Below are 15,195 nucleotides of genomic sequence, written 5' to 3' on the forward strand. Positions count from 1 at the left end.
AAAAAGCAAAAGGGAGGCAGAATCCGCCATTGTTGGTTTTGGACCAATGTACCTACCGGATACTGATTTTCTGTGCCGTGAACTTTTGACTCCGGCGCGAATGATTCCTGCCCAAGCCATCCTTCTCCCCGAATCTATTGGCGGGTTTGAACCCTTTTTGCGTGACTGTATTCATGCAAATGACCTCTGGGAGCCCCCACGGCAAAGTAGTGTATTATATAGCATTTGAACACTGCCCTCCCTTTTCTCTGTGTGTGTTTCAGGTCATTAGCATAGGTCCAACAGCACAGAGGCTCCCATTTCCATAAGAAAGGCAAATCTCTCCCGTTTAATCACTTTCCACCAAATGAACCATTTAATGCCATATTCAGACCTATTGTGCGAGGATTTCCCAAGGCTCTCCTTGATCCACTTACACTCCCTCCTCTGCCTTTTGTCTCTTGTTAACCTGCTTGCTTTTTGCAATTTTTTATTTTAAAAAATTAAAAGAAGGTGATGGATTGCAAGGAGTGAGGTGGGAGGACGGGACGGAATGGATCAAATCAATTGCAAGAGGCGTGCAGCTGTTTTAATTAAAACTCCCCCCCCCCCCAGCTTTCCCTCCTCCAAAAAAAGTTGCTTGGAATGTTCTTTGTTCTCCTCTGGAGCGGCGTCTAATCACTGTAATTTAACAGATTCCGTAATTACCTGCCTTGCATGGAAATCGCTTGATTGCTGTTTCTTTGTCCGATCCCTACTCCAAGTGATGGGCTGAATTTAAAACCAAGATGAATGGCTTGCTTTGCTGGGGAGCGTTGCAGGGGTGGTCCAGATTGGTTTCAGGCCCCGGGGGTCTCCAAAACAAGAGGGGAAACGGCGGGTGTGTGTTTACGGACAAACCTGGGCCTGGTTCTCTTGCTGCTGCTTCAGGGCCATGCCAGTTCAGAGCGCAGGTGGAGATTTCTTGGCAATAAATACATCTTCTCCTTAGATAAGAAAACAGGTTCTCCGAGGGAAGGAAGTGCCGACTAGAACCCTTCTCCCTGATAATAGTTTTTTGCATTTCCAGGGAGTGTTTGGTTTGGGTGCCTTGCATGGGAGCCCCATATCCCACCCCATTCTTCACACATGCAGAGTCTGAAGTGGTACAGCTCAGGCAGACATTTGCCACCGTAATGAAAACATGACCCTAGATCAAGGATCTTAAGTGTTGCGTCCATTGTATTTATTTTTTTTTAATGAATTTTTATTAATTAACATCAAAAGAAAAAACAAACAAAAAACATATTAATTTCACATCAAAATTTCACAACATATTCCTTTTTAGGACTTCCTCCAGCTTATCCGTAAATCATCCGTAGTTATAATTTAAATTACGCATTTCTTAATTTTGTATTGACATTGTTTATAACTTTCTTTCTATTCCCTTTAGACAATATTTCATAGTCTTTCACGGTGCTTCTTTAAATCCCGTTAGCGTTATCTGTCCCTCACTTATATAAATAATAATAATAATAATAATAATTTTTTATTTATACCCCGCCCTCCCCAGCCAAGGCCAGGCTCAGATATATGTTCCAGATATTCCACAAATTTCCCCCAGTCCTCGATGAACTTTTGGTCTCTTAAGTATCTAATCTTTCCTGTCAATTTGTCCACCTCCATATAGTCCAACAACTTCATTCTCCATTCTTCCACAGTCGGTATTTCTTGCTGTTTCCATTTCTGGACCAGTAACACTCTTGCTGCTGTTACTGCATATTGGAAAAATTTACCATCTCTTCTTTTTATCTCGTTTCCTAATATCCCTAACAGAAAGACTTCTGGTTTCTTTATAAATGTATATTTTAGAATCTTCTTCAATTCATTATATATTTTTCCCCAGAAGTCTTTCACTTTCTTACATTCCCACCACATATGATAAAAAGAACCTTCTTTATCTTTGCACTTCCAACACTTATTACATGTCTTATACATTTTTGCTAATTTTACGGGTGTCATATACCACCTATAAAACATTTTCATAACATTTTCTTTTAACGTCATACATGCAGTAAATTTCAAGCCTTCCTTCCATAGTTTTTCCCAGTCCTCAAATTGTATGTTGTGACCCACATCTCTGGCCCAGTGAATCATTACCGACTTAACTTCTTCATCCTTTAAATTCCATTCTAACAACAACTTGTACATTTTGGATAGTATTTTCCCATCATTATCTATGATTTCCCTCTGAAATTTAGAATCCTTAGTGTTGCGTCCATTGTAGCACTAAGTAACTTGTCTCAGCAGTGCAAATATTTCTGCTTGTGCTGTTGCTCTCTAAATCCCTTCTGGGTTTGCCACCAACGCTCCAGAGCAGATTTGAGGAGGCTCTAGCTGCTCCGGAAGCCAGAGTGGCACACATGCTGTGCACCCAGAGCTGCGGAAGCACAGAAAAAGGTACTATGATGCATATACAGTAGTACCTTGGGTTACATATGCTTCAGGTTACGGATGTTTCAGGTTACAGATTCTTCAGGTTACAGACTCCTCAAACCCAGAAATAGTACCTCAGGTTAAGAACTTTGCTTCAGGATGAGAACAGAAATCACGTGGCAACGCGGTGGCAGCAGTGGGAGGCTCCATTAGCTAAAGTGGTGCTTCAGGTTAAGAACAGTTTCAGGTTAAGAACGGACCTCCGGAACAAATTAAGTACGTAACCAGAGGTACGACTGTATGGTGGAATTGTTTAAACATCAAATAATTTTGGGAAACAATATACAGTATAATGAAATGAGAACAATGTTCAGATATTCATTTAGGAAAACATCAGAAGGTTTTCTATTGGGAATAGTGCCGGGAAGTCTAAAGGAAGAGGACAAGACATTATATTTATACGCAACAGTAGCCACATTTACTTCCATGTTTTCAGCGTTCGGGAGCTGAAACGTTCCAAAACGGAGGTGTTTGGGATCCAAGGTTTGACTGTAGTTAGAATTCCAGATGAGGGGTATATCTCACCTTTCTTCCTCTGCCAGTCTGTTTAGTTTCCATCCTGGCCATGTAGGAAGGAAACCCCATTCCCCAGCTTTGTTTTCTTCTCCACCAGTGTGCTTGGTAAATTTTATTATTAACTAGCCTGCAAACTGGCTCATTAACATTTTTGCAGGCTATGGCTCCCATCTTAGCCATTGGATGTGGATGATATGTAGTCAAACCACATATGGGGAACCAAGCTTGAAGAACACTTATTTATCTTGTGCCTGCTTAATTCCCTCTTCCTTTGCTCCCTGTTTTATAGTTTCCACTCTGGATGAGGCACAACTGTGGTCATTTTGCAAGTGCCTGCTTTGGTATGTGTGTGAGAGAGAGACCTAGTTTGCTGTTAGAATGTGCTTTTTGAGCCTTCAGCTGCTGCAAAGATGCCCCTCTTTAATTAAGAACCTTACAGAATCCCAGCACTCCCACACTTACCAAAAACGAAAAGAAAAATTCAAGCCAGCCTCATGTTTCCTTCATGACCCCAGGGAATTAGCTGGGATTAACGCTCCTCTTAGCCTCCTCTCTTGACAAACGGTGAGATGAGATTGCAGAGTGGTTTAGAAGGGGACTGGCTGAACTTGCAAACAACCCTTTCAACCCCAAATCTTTGCAGACATAACTCTACAAGTTAATGTGTGCGGTCGCTTCTGTTTGTGCCCAGAGAGGGTCTGCACCCTTTCTTGATATTCAAATCTACCCATGCCAGCCTGGGGTGAGAGAAAGAAAAGAGAGAGAGAGAGAGAGGAGGGGAGCCTTTGGAAAGAGGAATTTATTTGTGTGGAGAAATTGCTATGGTTACTCTTAGCGCCGAACATTGCTAAGCCACGTGGGAGCAGGAGGCTGACATTTGGGAGGCTGAATCCGTATGCAGGAGCAGAGGGCTGGCCACCCATTTTCTAACAGATGTCTCATTTTTCCTGATTTGCTTGCACAAGGCCACTTTCACAAGTAACGCCAAAACATGGTTTTGTGGAGAGATGGGGAACCTGTGGCTCTCCAGGGGGTGTTGAACTCCCAACTGAGCATTGCATTCAGGGCCGTCTTTACCCGGGAGAGCAAGGGGTTCGGGGTACCTGGGTACCGAATTCTGGGGGGTGCCAGGCGCCCGGCACTGAAGCCACCTAAGCGTATTGTATTCAGCTGCTGTGTGGCAGCGGGGTCAGCAGCACCTCTCTGGAAAGTCTCGCTCACCAAAGCCGGGGGGGGGGGGGGAGTGGCAGGAAAGAGGGAGAGACAAACAGAAAGAGAACGCGCCTGTCTAGCAATGGGAGCGCGCACAGGACCCTTCCCAAGAAGAACTTGGCCCCAGGATGGCAACTAGATATTTCGTTTTGGCGAAACCCCGGTTTAAGGAGCCATTTGGCACCCAGTTTATATACCTGAGTTTCTAACACTGTCTGGGAGCTGCAGCTAGTGAGACTTCTAGATATCTGGACATAATGGGACCTCTAGATATCTGGAATTATATACTGGTTTCTGCTGCACAGCCAACCTATAGCCTGCCAAACCCAGTTCAAGGGGTTGATAAAGACTTGCTCAGTTTGGGACTCCAAAATTCGAAGGACCGCAGTCCTTTATATTAGCCGGTACAGACTGAGACGTGCAGAAGAGACTCTCTTCATTGTGTCATTGTTGACACAAGAGAGGGCCTTTTCTTTTGGGGTCACCTGTAGATGGGATTCCCTCCTTCAGGAGTTTTGCATGGCACCTTCATTGTGGATCTTCCAGTGCCATTTAAATATACACTTTCCCCATGAGATTTTGAGGAGAAATGGACTTGGTTACGGCCAGCTGCGACTGTTGAGCTCTCCTTGTTCTACTGACATAGTAGCTTTAAATGTTGTTTTAATAATTGTTGATTATTGTTATGTTGAATGTTACTGCTTTTAATGGAATTTGGGTCAGTTTGCATTTTCATGCGGACCTACCTAATTAGCACTTCCCGAAACAATATATGAGAATTGCTCTCCTCCGAATTTTGTGATGCAATTCTCCAACTGAGAAAAAAGTACCGTATTTTTTGCTCTATAAGACTCACTTTTTCCCTCCTAAAAAGTAAGGGGAAATGTGTTTGCGTCTTATGGAGCGAAGGCAGGCTGCACAGCTATCCCAGAAGCCAGAACAGCAAGAGGGATTGCTGCTTTCACTGCGCAGCGAACCCTCTTGCTGTTCTGGCTTCTGAGATTCAGAATATTTTTTTTCTTGTTTTCCTCCTCCAAAAACTAGGTGCGTCTTGTGGTCTGGTGCGTCTTATAGAGCGAAAAATATGGTAGAACTGCTAGGATTGCCATATTCCCAAAAGTGAAAATCTGCCCGGATGCTATTTTGACAGTCCGATTCCCGGATGTGTCCAGGAAAACTCAGACATGTGGCAACCCTAAAAACCGGCAGAAGCAAATGTAAAATTGCGTGGGAACACATGCATGTTAGGGAAAAAATGGCGACAATTCTTTGTCAGGACTTAAGAAAAAAATAAATCCTATACCAGTGCAGAACTGTGATGAACTGAATTGAAGACTGTGAAGATGGTAACTGGAGAGAAACCTATATGAACAGATTCATTTGTTCCTATCACATACCCGTTAAAAGCCCAAGCTTGACTACAAAAAGGTCCCTGCAGATTGATGCAGCTTTGCAGACAAAATATGTGTCTTTCGAAAGAGGCAAGTGGAGAGTGGTCATATTAAACTGATGGGGGAAAGTTTGTTTCCAGGTTTCGGGCACGAATAAAGCAGGGGAGGAAAGGGGTGGAGAATGAGCCAAGGAAGGGGGGATATAACAGGAGATCAGAATCCGTCCTCCTGTTGAGCTAATTACTTCTTCCTAACATTTCCTCTGGTCAAAATTGTCAGCAACCGCACCATGTAATACAAGTGGCTTTTTAAAAAGAAACAGCATGGTATATAAAAGACCACTTGCAAACGAGAATTACTGCAATAACATACAATTAGCCTGTGTCCTGACAGCGGATGATAGAAAGATGGGAAAAGAACAGGAATCGTAGCCCACCTGGGATTTGGGAAAGTTAACAAATCTGAAACCTTGTAAAGGCAGCCGTGAGCTGTCAAAATGCTTCTTGGCTGTTTCCTTCCTTGCCAACCCTGTTACTAGGCGCTTATTTTATTGATCTGATTTCCATCTTTGTGGCCTGCCTTTTTAACAAATATATTTCAATGAGCATTAGCTCTGACCTGACACTGTAGGCCTGGAAGGTTTGTTGCCTGAATGCCCTGGAGCTGCCCACTCCAATTCTGCAATAAGTGAATAATAATAATAATAATAATAATAATAATAATAATAATATTTTTTTATTTATACCCCGCCCACCCCAGCCAAGACCGGGCTCAGGGCAGCTAGCAACCAATAATAAAAACAAATTGATTAAAATACAATTTAAAAGATTAAGATACAGTACTAAAACAATTAGGGAGCATTCTCATCATAGGAGGAGAAAGGGAAAAGAAAAAGGGGGAGGGAATCAAACTGATTCTGAGCCAAAGGCCAGGTGGAACAACTCTGTCTTACAGGCCCTGCGGAAAGAGATCAGATCCCGCAGGGCCCTGGTCTCATGAGACAGAGCGTTCCACCAGGCCGGAGCCAGTGCTGAGAAGGCCCTGGCTCCGGTTGAGGCTAATCTAACCTTCTTAGGGCCCAGGACCTCTAGGGTGTTGCTATAGTAAGAGATCCTGCTGGATCAGTCCAATGTCCCATGTCACCCAACATCCTCTTTTAACAGTGGCCCCCCAGATGCCTGTGGAAAACCTCTGAGCAGGAGCACTCTCTCTTATTGCAGTTTTCAGTTGCTGATACTCAGAAACATTGTTGCCTCCCAGCTGCGTAGGGGGAGCATAGCCGCTGAGTTCGAAATTAGCCAGGCGCCAGGCGCATTTTACACCTGGCTTTTGTCTACTTGCGACCAAGTCAAGTTGCCCAGGATGGTGCTGACATCTCCACCATCTGGGGATCATTGGATCTGGACCGTTTCCGCACACTAATACCCCATCCTGTAGAATCTTATCCATTACATTTTACCTGCACAATCGGAATGAATTTCCAGAACTAAATAATAATAATAATAATAATAATAATAATAATAATAATAATAATTTATTTATATCCCGCCCTCCCCAGCCGAAGCCGGGCTCAGGGTGGCTAACAACAGTAAAGTAATACAGCATTCTAAAATCAGTTCATTCTAAAATCAGTTCAAAATCAAATTAATGGCAACCATTGGGCCAGAGGTCTGTGAGGATTACCAAAGGAGGGGGTCAGGCTGTTCCTTGGCCAAAGGCCTGGTGGAACAGCTCTGTTTTGCAGGCCCTGTGGAAAGATGTCAAGTCCCGCAGGGCCCTAGTCTCTTGTGAGAGAGCGTTCCACCACGTCGGGGCCACAGCCAAAAAAGCCCTGGCTCTGGTTGAGGCCAGCCTAACCTTCCTGTGGCCTGGGATCTCCAAGATGTTTTTGTTTGAAGACTGTAAGGTCCTCCGTGGGACATACCAGGAGAGGCAGTCCTGTAGGTACGAGGGTCCTAGGCCGTGAAGGGCTTTAAAGGTTAAAACCAGCACCTTGAACCTGATCCAGTTCTTCTGATGGGTCAGCCTCCAGCATTTCTGTTTTGCAAAGGGATCAGGAAGTATGTAAAATACTCTGCCAGAGACCCCAAAGAGCTGAAGCCGTTTTAAGAAGATGGCACTGGAACAGATGAGCAAATAGCATAAGACGTAGCATAAGACCGTTCCCTAGTTTTCTGCAACTGCGAGAGGCAGCTGGGTGGGAGCTGAAAGTTAAGTTATCCCAGTGGCTGTGTCTCTTCCTGCCTCTGGCTCCAGTGGGTGGAACTGTCCTTTAATTTCCCCAGGTGTACGCAGAAAATAATAATAATAATAATAATAATAATAATAATAATAATAATAATAATAAAATAAATAAATAAATAAATAAATAAATAAATAAATACTATTATTATTTATACCCCACCCATCTGACTGGGTTTCTCTAGCCACTCTGGGCAGCTTCCAACAAAACACTAAAATACAAGAACCTATTCAACATTTAAAACTTCCCTAAACAGGGCTGCCTTCAGATGTCTTCCAAAGGTTTGGTAGTTGTTGTTCTCTTTGACATCTGAAGGGAGAATGTTCCACAGGGCGGGTGCCACTACCAAGAAGGCCCTCTGCCTGGTTCCCTGTAACTTGGCTTCTCACAGTGAGGGAACCGCCAGAAGGCCCTCGGCGCTGGACCTCAGTGTCCGGGCAGAATGATGGGGGTGGAGATGCGCCTTCAGGTATACTGGGCTGAGGCCATTTAGGGCTTTAAAGGTCAGCACCAACACTTTGAATTGTGCTCGGAAACGTACTGGGAGCCAATGTAGGTCTTTCAAGACCGGTGTCATATGGGAATGGGATGGTCTGCTGACTCTTGCCAGAGGAGAAGCTCGGAAGGAGATGCATCTGCCTTTTGGCCCCTTCTGTGCTTCCTAGCCAAGTGCATTGGGGTCTCGCTCAATTGCACCTCTGTGCTTCCTTTGGCGCAGGAGAGTTGCGCTTCCCGTCCCATTTGGAAGCTTGTTTGGAAAGCAGAGCCTAAGAAGGAGGAAAGTGGCGCTGCTGAAAGGAGAACCATTATCAGATGGCAGTTTTATTCTAACCTTAAACATTTAAGAGTCTGGGAGGACACAGTAACCCGTCCTCTTGGGGGAGATTGGGGTGGTGGTGGAATCAATGCAACTCAGTGTAATTAGCAGTATTCTCCACCATCCCCCTCCGAGTAAGTCAATGGCAGAAGGACAATGGGCGGGGGAGAGAGAAAGGCCATCTGCAGTGTATGTTTGTTTGGCCTAATGTATTTTGACTACCTTGCCACTTTTATAATCAGATTGTTTAGGCAGAGGGAGAGAGATGCTATGGATTTTTTCCTTATCTCTTAAGCATTCTAATAGACTCTAATGCAATTAAATTAAGACAGCTCAGTGCGATAGAGCAGTACAATGGAAGGTGTGTACCGCTACATAACCGCTTCGCACAAGACAGGAGAAGTTATGGGTGTGACATCACTGGCAGTCGCTCAACACGGAAGATGTGTGCTTTTCCTTGTTCAACCCACCCCCTTTAATCCCTACAGCGACCCTGCTCACCACTGACCAGTGTTAGAAACTCAGATATATATGCTAGGCACCCCATGGCACCTTAAACCTAGGTTACGGTCGCCACAGCAGATGACCTTTGGGATATCTTCCAGTGCTGCAATTATATGATCTCAAGTACATTGCTGGATTGTAGTTCACTCTTGCAACAATTTGCTGGCAAGAAATTTGCAAGGAGGAGAAACACAGTGGAAATGGAAATACATTCATACCTCGGGTTGAATATGCTTCAGGTTGGGCGTTTTCAGGTTACGCTCCGGGGCGACCAAGAAGTAACGGAACATGTTACTTCCGGGTTTCGCCGCTTGCGCATGCGCAGACGCTCAAAATGATATGTGCATGCGTGGAAGCAGCAAATTGTGACCCGTGGATGTTCAGAAGCGGGTTGCGTCCGCTTCAGGATGCGAACGGGGCTCCAGAACGGATCCCATTTGCATCCAGTGGTACCACTGTAGCATTAACTATGGCAGAGCTTTCTAAACTGTGTGTCGCAACACGTTAGTGCAGGGGTCAGCAAACTTTTTCAGCAGGGAGCTGGTCCACTGTCTCTCAGACCTTGTGGGGGGCCTGACTACATTTTGAAAAAGATAAAAAAATGAACAAATTCCTATGCCCCACAAATAACCCAGAGATGCATTTTAAATAAAAGGACACATTCTACTCATGGAAAAACATGCTGATTACTGGACTGTCCATGGGCTGGATTTAAAAGGCATGTGGGCCAGATCTGGCCCCGGGTCTTCGTTTGCCTACCCATGCGTTAGTGTGTTGGCTGCGGTGTGTAGGTGTGTTGCACGAACCCTCCTCACAGTCGTCCTGGGGCTGGAAAGGCATTGGTCTAATCTGTGGTTTGCTAGTAAAACTGACTTACTGTGTCGCGAAACGATGCAAAACTGAATTCCCATGTCACAAAACGATGTGTGTTCAAAAGGTGTGTCACCAACTTGAAAAGTTCAGAAAACTCTGAACTGTGGACTGAGGCAGAGGCTTTTAAACTGCGGTTGCCAAACTGTCACCCAGAAATCTGCACGTACAGTAGTTGCAATTGTAGAAGAGTTTGGATTTGATATCCTGCTTTATCACTACCCGAAGGAGTCTCAAAGTGGCTAACATTCTCCTTTTCCCCACAACAAACACCCTGTGAGGTGAGTGGGGCTGAGAGACTTCAAAGAAGTGTGACGGGCCCAAGGTCACCCAGCAGCTGCATGTGGAGGAGCGGAAACGTGAACCCGGTTCCCCAGATTACGAGTCCATCGCTCTTAACCACTACATCACACTGGCTCTCACAATTGGACCTTTGCCAGTAGCAAAATGCACCTGGGGAATTTCGAACACAGCCATTGACATGTGTTTCAATGCCTCACAAACTGATGTGTATTAAGGAGTTAGGCTGCACTGCTAACCTTGCTTATGTTGGAGGAAGCCCCAATGAACTCACTGGAGCTTCCTCCTAGGTAGAGCAGTTTAGGGCGGCGCTGCCGGTTACCGGAAGACGATAGTAATGTAAACATGCATGAGAGTGATGCTGCAATTCTTTTCAGAAATAAGCCGCGTCGAGTTCAGTGAGAGTTACTCAGGAGGAAGTGCGCATAGGATTGATTGCACCTTAAGCATTTTTATATGGAGGTATAAATATATCGTAAGGCTTCACTGCCTGGCGAACATAATATTATTTTAAAAGGAAAAAAAACCCCATAATGCGTAGGGCCGTGTAGGCAGCAGAAATTTTTAATTTTCTTTCTGCAGGAAAACGAAAATAAGAAATCTAATGAAAAGTTTACTTTGCACTTAAGGGGAAAAAATGTAGCAGGTTTATGATGTGTACTCAGAGGTGTAATCCCTCTTGGATATTGTTTCCAATTCTAGAGTTCTTTAATATCCTCGGGTTGCCAGGTACAAAGATATGTAGGCGCTGCAATGTTTTTCAGCTGTTCCTTTGCAGTCATTCAGAATGCCAAACTTGCCCCCCACCGCTTCGTGGGGGCAACGTTGGCAGCAGAAATTAGAAGCAGCGTTTTATAGCAGGAGATGAGGCTATGACTACTGCGTTTGATTAAATAGCTCCGAATCCCAGACTGTTTGTTTCATGAAAGTTGCCCAACACTGATTACATTGAGAGAGAGACAGACAGAGAGCGCACTTCAGACAAGTTTGTTCTAGATCCTGATAGGATGCACTTAATCACCAAAACCGCAATTACCGCAACGGCTAACGAAACAGGATTTTTAAATTCCTACGGCAAAACGTTTCGGCTTCGTCAGTTGGCTCTGATAAAAGTGATGGTGGCAGTTTTAGAGCTTTGTGGATGGAAGGTACCAGAGATAGCTCCGTCTGTAGAGCACGAAACTCTTTATCTTAGGGTTGTGGGTTCGAATCCAACGCTGGGCAAAAAGATTCCTGCGTTGGAGGGGGTGGGACTAGGTGACCCTCGTGGTCCCTTGCAACTCCTGCAATTCTGTGATTCTATGAATTCTTAGAAGGACTTCATTTGCTGAAGCTAAGCGATGCTGGTACTGTCCCTGAGGCGATGTGGGGTTAATGTGTCCGATATGTACAGCCAGAAGAGGGAACATGGGAGCGTTTTACTAGAAGAATTTAAATTTTACCTTTCGTTAGTCTCTGTAATCTGAGTGAAATCCACTATAGTGAGTGGCCATCATCCACTCATGCATGGGACCTCTCCTTCCTCCTCTGTCCCCCTCGGTGCACCCTCAAAATATGCTATAAAACAGCGGTTCTCAACCTGTGGGTCCCCAGATGTTGTTGGACTACAACTCCCATCATCCCTAAACTCTGGCCTTGCTAGCTAGTGGTGATGGGAGTTGTAGTTCAACAACATCTGAGGACCCACAGGTTGAGAAAGGCTGCTCTAGAGGGTTGGGGGACCCTCTGGAGAAGATTTTGGGGGGCTGGCAGGGGGAGAAGAGAAGCTGCAAGTTCCTTTATGGAAGTGGGTAAGGGGTCAGAATATTGATAGCGTAGGCTAGGTTTATCAGTGGCTATTGGTCATTATAATTCTGTATTATTTATTCAATTTATACACCACTCTGTACCCAAAGGTCTCATGGCGGATCACAACAAGACCACAACATATAAAATCAAACCAAAAGCAGTAACCCAATAACCCCCCCTCCCCAAAAAAGCCACATTCTAAAAGGATGTTAGATGTCAATGAGATCAACCAAAGGCCTGGTTTAAAAGGAATGTTTTTACCTGGCACCTAAAGGTGTATAATGGGACGTGGGTGGCACTGTAGGTTAAACCATAGAGCCTAGGACTTGCCGATCAGAAGGTTGGCAGTTCGAATCCCTGCGACAGGGTGAGCTCCCATTGCTCAGTCCCTGTTCCTGCCAACCTAGCAGTTCGAAAGCACGTCAAAGTGCAAGTAGATAAATAGGTACCGCTCCAACGGGAAGGTAAACGGCATTTCCGTGTGCTGCTCTAGTTCGCCAGAAGAGGCTTAGTCATGCTGGCCACATGACCCGGAAGCTGTACGCTGGCTCCCTCAGCCAACAAAGCGAGATGAGCGCTGCAACCCCAGAGTTGGCCACGACTGGACCTAATGGTCAAGGTAAAAGGACCCCGTTACCTTTAGCTTTAAAGGTGTATAATGAAGGCGCCAGGTGAACTTCCCTGGGGAGATCATTCCACAGATGGGGAGCCACTGCAGAGAAGGCCCTGTTCTCGTGTTGCCACCCTCCGGACCTCTTGCGGACAAGGCACACAAAGGAGGGCCTCAGAAGATGATCTCAGGGACCGGGTAGGTTCATAGTAAAAGAGACGGTCCTTGAGGTATTGTGGTCAGGAAGATTATAGGAATCGTTTTACGTTTGGAGGCAACACTTGCAACGTTTGCCAAGAGGTACTGACTTCCTGATTATGGGTTTCCTGAGAGCCTGGAGTTCTCATACTTTCCAAGTAATGTACATCCAGCCGGAGTGTGTGCAGGTATGTGCACAGGTGAGTGGGACGAGTTCTGTTGCCTCCAGTTGACACTTCCCTTCCGATGATTATTGGAAAGCTCTCGTGACGCTTCTCAGAGACTTCCTGCTTCAGAGCTGCCTTGCTGTTACTGTCTCCCTGCTTCCTTGGAAGGAACAGGCCATTCTTGAAATGTACAGGCCTCACCTCAGAGCAAACAGGCACGCGATATGGATGCCTCTTTTGCGTCTAACGTCTTCACCATGGCCGGCTCCGCCTGCTTGATATTGTAGGGTGAAAGTCGCTAGATAATAGAAAAGTGCATCTCTTGCTTCTCCTGAAAGGTCAGTGCTCCTGTGGCTATAGAACGGATTATTCTGAAAATGTCACTCCACAAAAGAGTTGAAATACCTATATGGTCCTTTTACTAGATGCGGAGCAATTAAGCCACAATGCCTGGGATTTGCTTCTCCATCTATGTTCCTGGAACCAGTTGCCTAAAGGGTGGGGGACCTTGGGCCCAAGCACACATGCATATTGTATTATTATTATTATTATTAATACCGCCTGAGCGGTACCTAATAATAATTTATTATTTAAACCCCACCCATCTGGCTGAGTTTCCCCAGCCACTCTGGGCGGCTCCCAATCGAGTGTTAAAAACAATACAGCATTAAATATTAAAAACTTCCCTAAACAGGGCTGCCTTCAGATGTCTTTTAAAAATAGGATAGCTGCTTATTTCCTTCACATCTGATGGGAGGGCGTTCCACAGGGCAGGTGCCACTACCGAGAAGGCCCTCTGTTTGTGACCTCACTTCTCACAGGGAGGGAACTGCCAGAAGGCCCTCGGCGCTGGACCTCAGTGTCCGGGCTGAACGATGGGGGTGGAGACGCTCCTTCAGGTATACTGGACCGAGGTAGTTTAGGACTTTAAAGGTCAGCACCAACACTTTGAATTGTGCTCGGAAACTTTGTCCTGTTAGCTAGGGATTGTGGGAATTGTAGTTCCAAAATATCTGGAGGGCCGGAGTTTGCCTATGCCTGCTCCAGGGTTTCAGGAAGAGCTGAGGGCTACCTCTCTGAGCCCTACCTGGAAATGTCAGGGACTGAACCTCTACACTCGGCCTCTGAGCTATAATCCTCCCGTAATCCCGAGAGAGGGCGAAGTCAAAAGTTCGCTCCCTGCGTGGGTGCCGCCATTCTCCAGCAGACACAATGCCGGCCCTCAGACCCCTCATCAAGCCTAAGATCGTCAAGAAGAGGACCAAGAAGTTCATCCGCCATCAATCTGATCGCTATGTCAAAATTAAGCATAACTGGCGGAAGCCCAGAGGTATTGACAGCAGAGTCCACAGAAGGTTCAAGGGCCAAATCTTGATGCCCAACATTGGGTATGGTAGCAGTAAGAAGACAAAGCACATGTTGCCTTCAGGATTCAGGATTGTCCACAACGTCAAAGAGCTGGAAGTGCTGATGATGAGCAACAAGTCCTATTGTGCAGAGATTGCTCACAATGTTTCATCCAAGAATCGGAAGGTAATTGTGGAAAGAGCAGCTCAGCTTGCTATCAAAGTCACCAATCCAAATGCCAGACTGCGCAGTGAGGAAAATGAATAGTAGTTGTTCTTGTACAACTGTATTTAATAAAAAGTAAAACAAAACAAAACAAAAGTTCTGCTTCCAAAGTAGTGGAGCCGCGCATGCATCAAAGGATGGGGCCCTTGTGCTTCCCTCCCCCCCGCACCAGAGCTTCATCCAATGGCGTTCTCAGGCCAAGCCAGCCTGGTGTTGTGGCTGACGTCTGAAGTTATTTAGGACCTCTGTGGGTTAAAGCCGGCGTAAAACTAATTTGGGTTCTGTCAGCAACAATTCCGCCCTCGCCTTGAAACGCAGGCTTCCCAAGGTGTGCCGGATTCCAATCCTTATTAATTTAATTCATTTTTATTATGTTGTTGTACCCTTTTCCTTTCGAAATGAAATTTTGAGCCCGTCTCTCTCTCTCCACGCCCCCCCCCCCAAAAAAGCCGGCTGAATTGCGTGTATTACATTAGGGCCAATAAAACCTTCCAGTCAGTTATTCGCTCTATTGTTTAATTTATAGGCTTTTATGAAGGAGACCGCTTCAGAAC

At 45.4% G+C, this 15,195-nt stretch overlaps 1 protein-coding gene and 1 pseudogene across 14 annotated transcripts in view; both read left to right on the forward strand.

The window, feature by feature from the left end:
* TENM4 (teneurin transmembrane protein 4) overlaps nt 1-15,195 on the forward strand; it is a 650,537-nt gene that overhangs the window by 404,677 nt on the left and 230,665 nt on the right. The gene's annotated exons all lie outside the window — the stretch shown is intronic.
* LOC310843799 (large ribosomal subunit protein eL32 pseudogene) lies at nt 14,245-14,737 on the forward strand (annotated as a pseudogene). The gene has a single exon. The product of its transcript is annotated as a large ribosomal subunit protein eL32 pseudogene (transcript).

This window comes from Podarcis gaigeae (genome assembly GCF_964106915.1).
Source record: "Podarcis gaigeae genome assembly, chromosome: 4".
Classification (NCBI taxonomy): Eukaryota; Metazoa; Chordata; class Lepidosauria; order Squamata; family Lacertidae; genus Podarcis; species Podarcis gaigeae.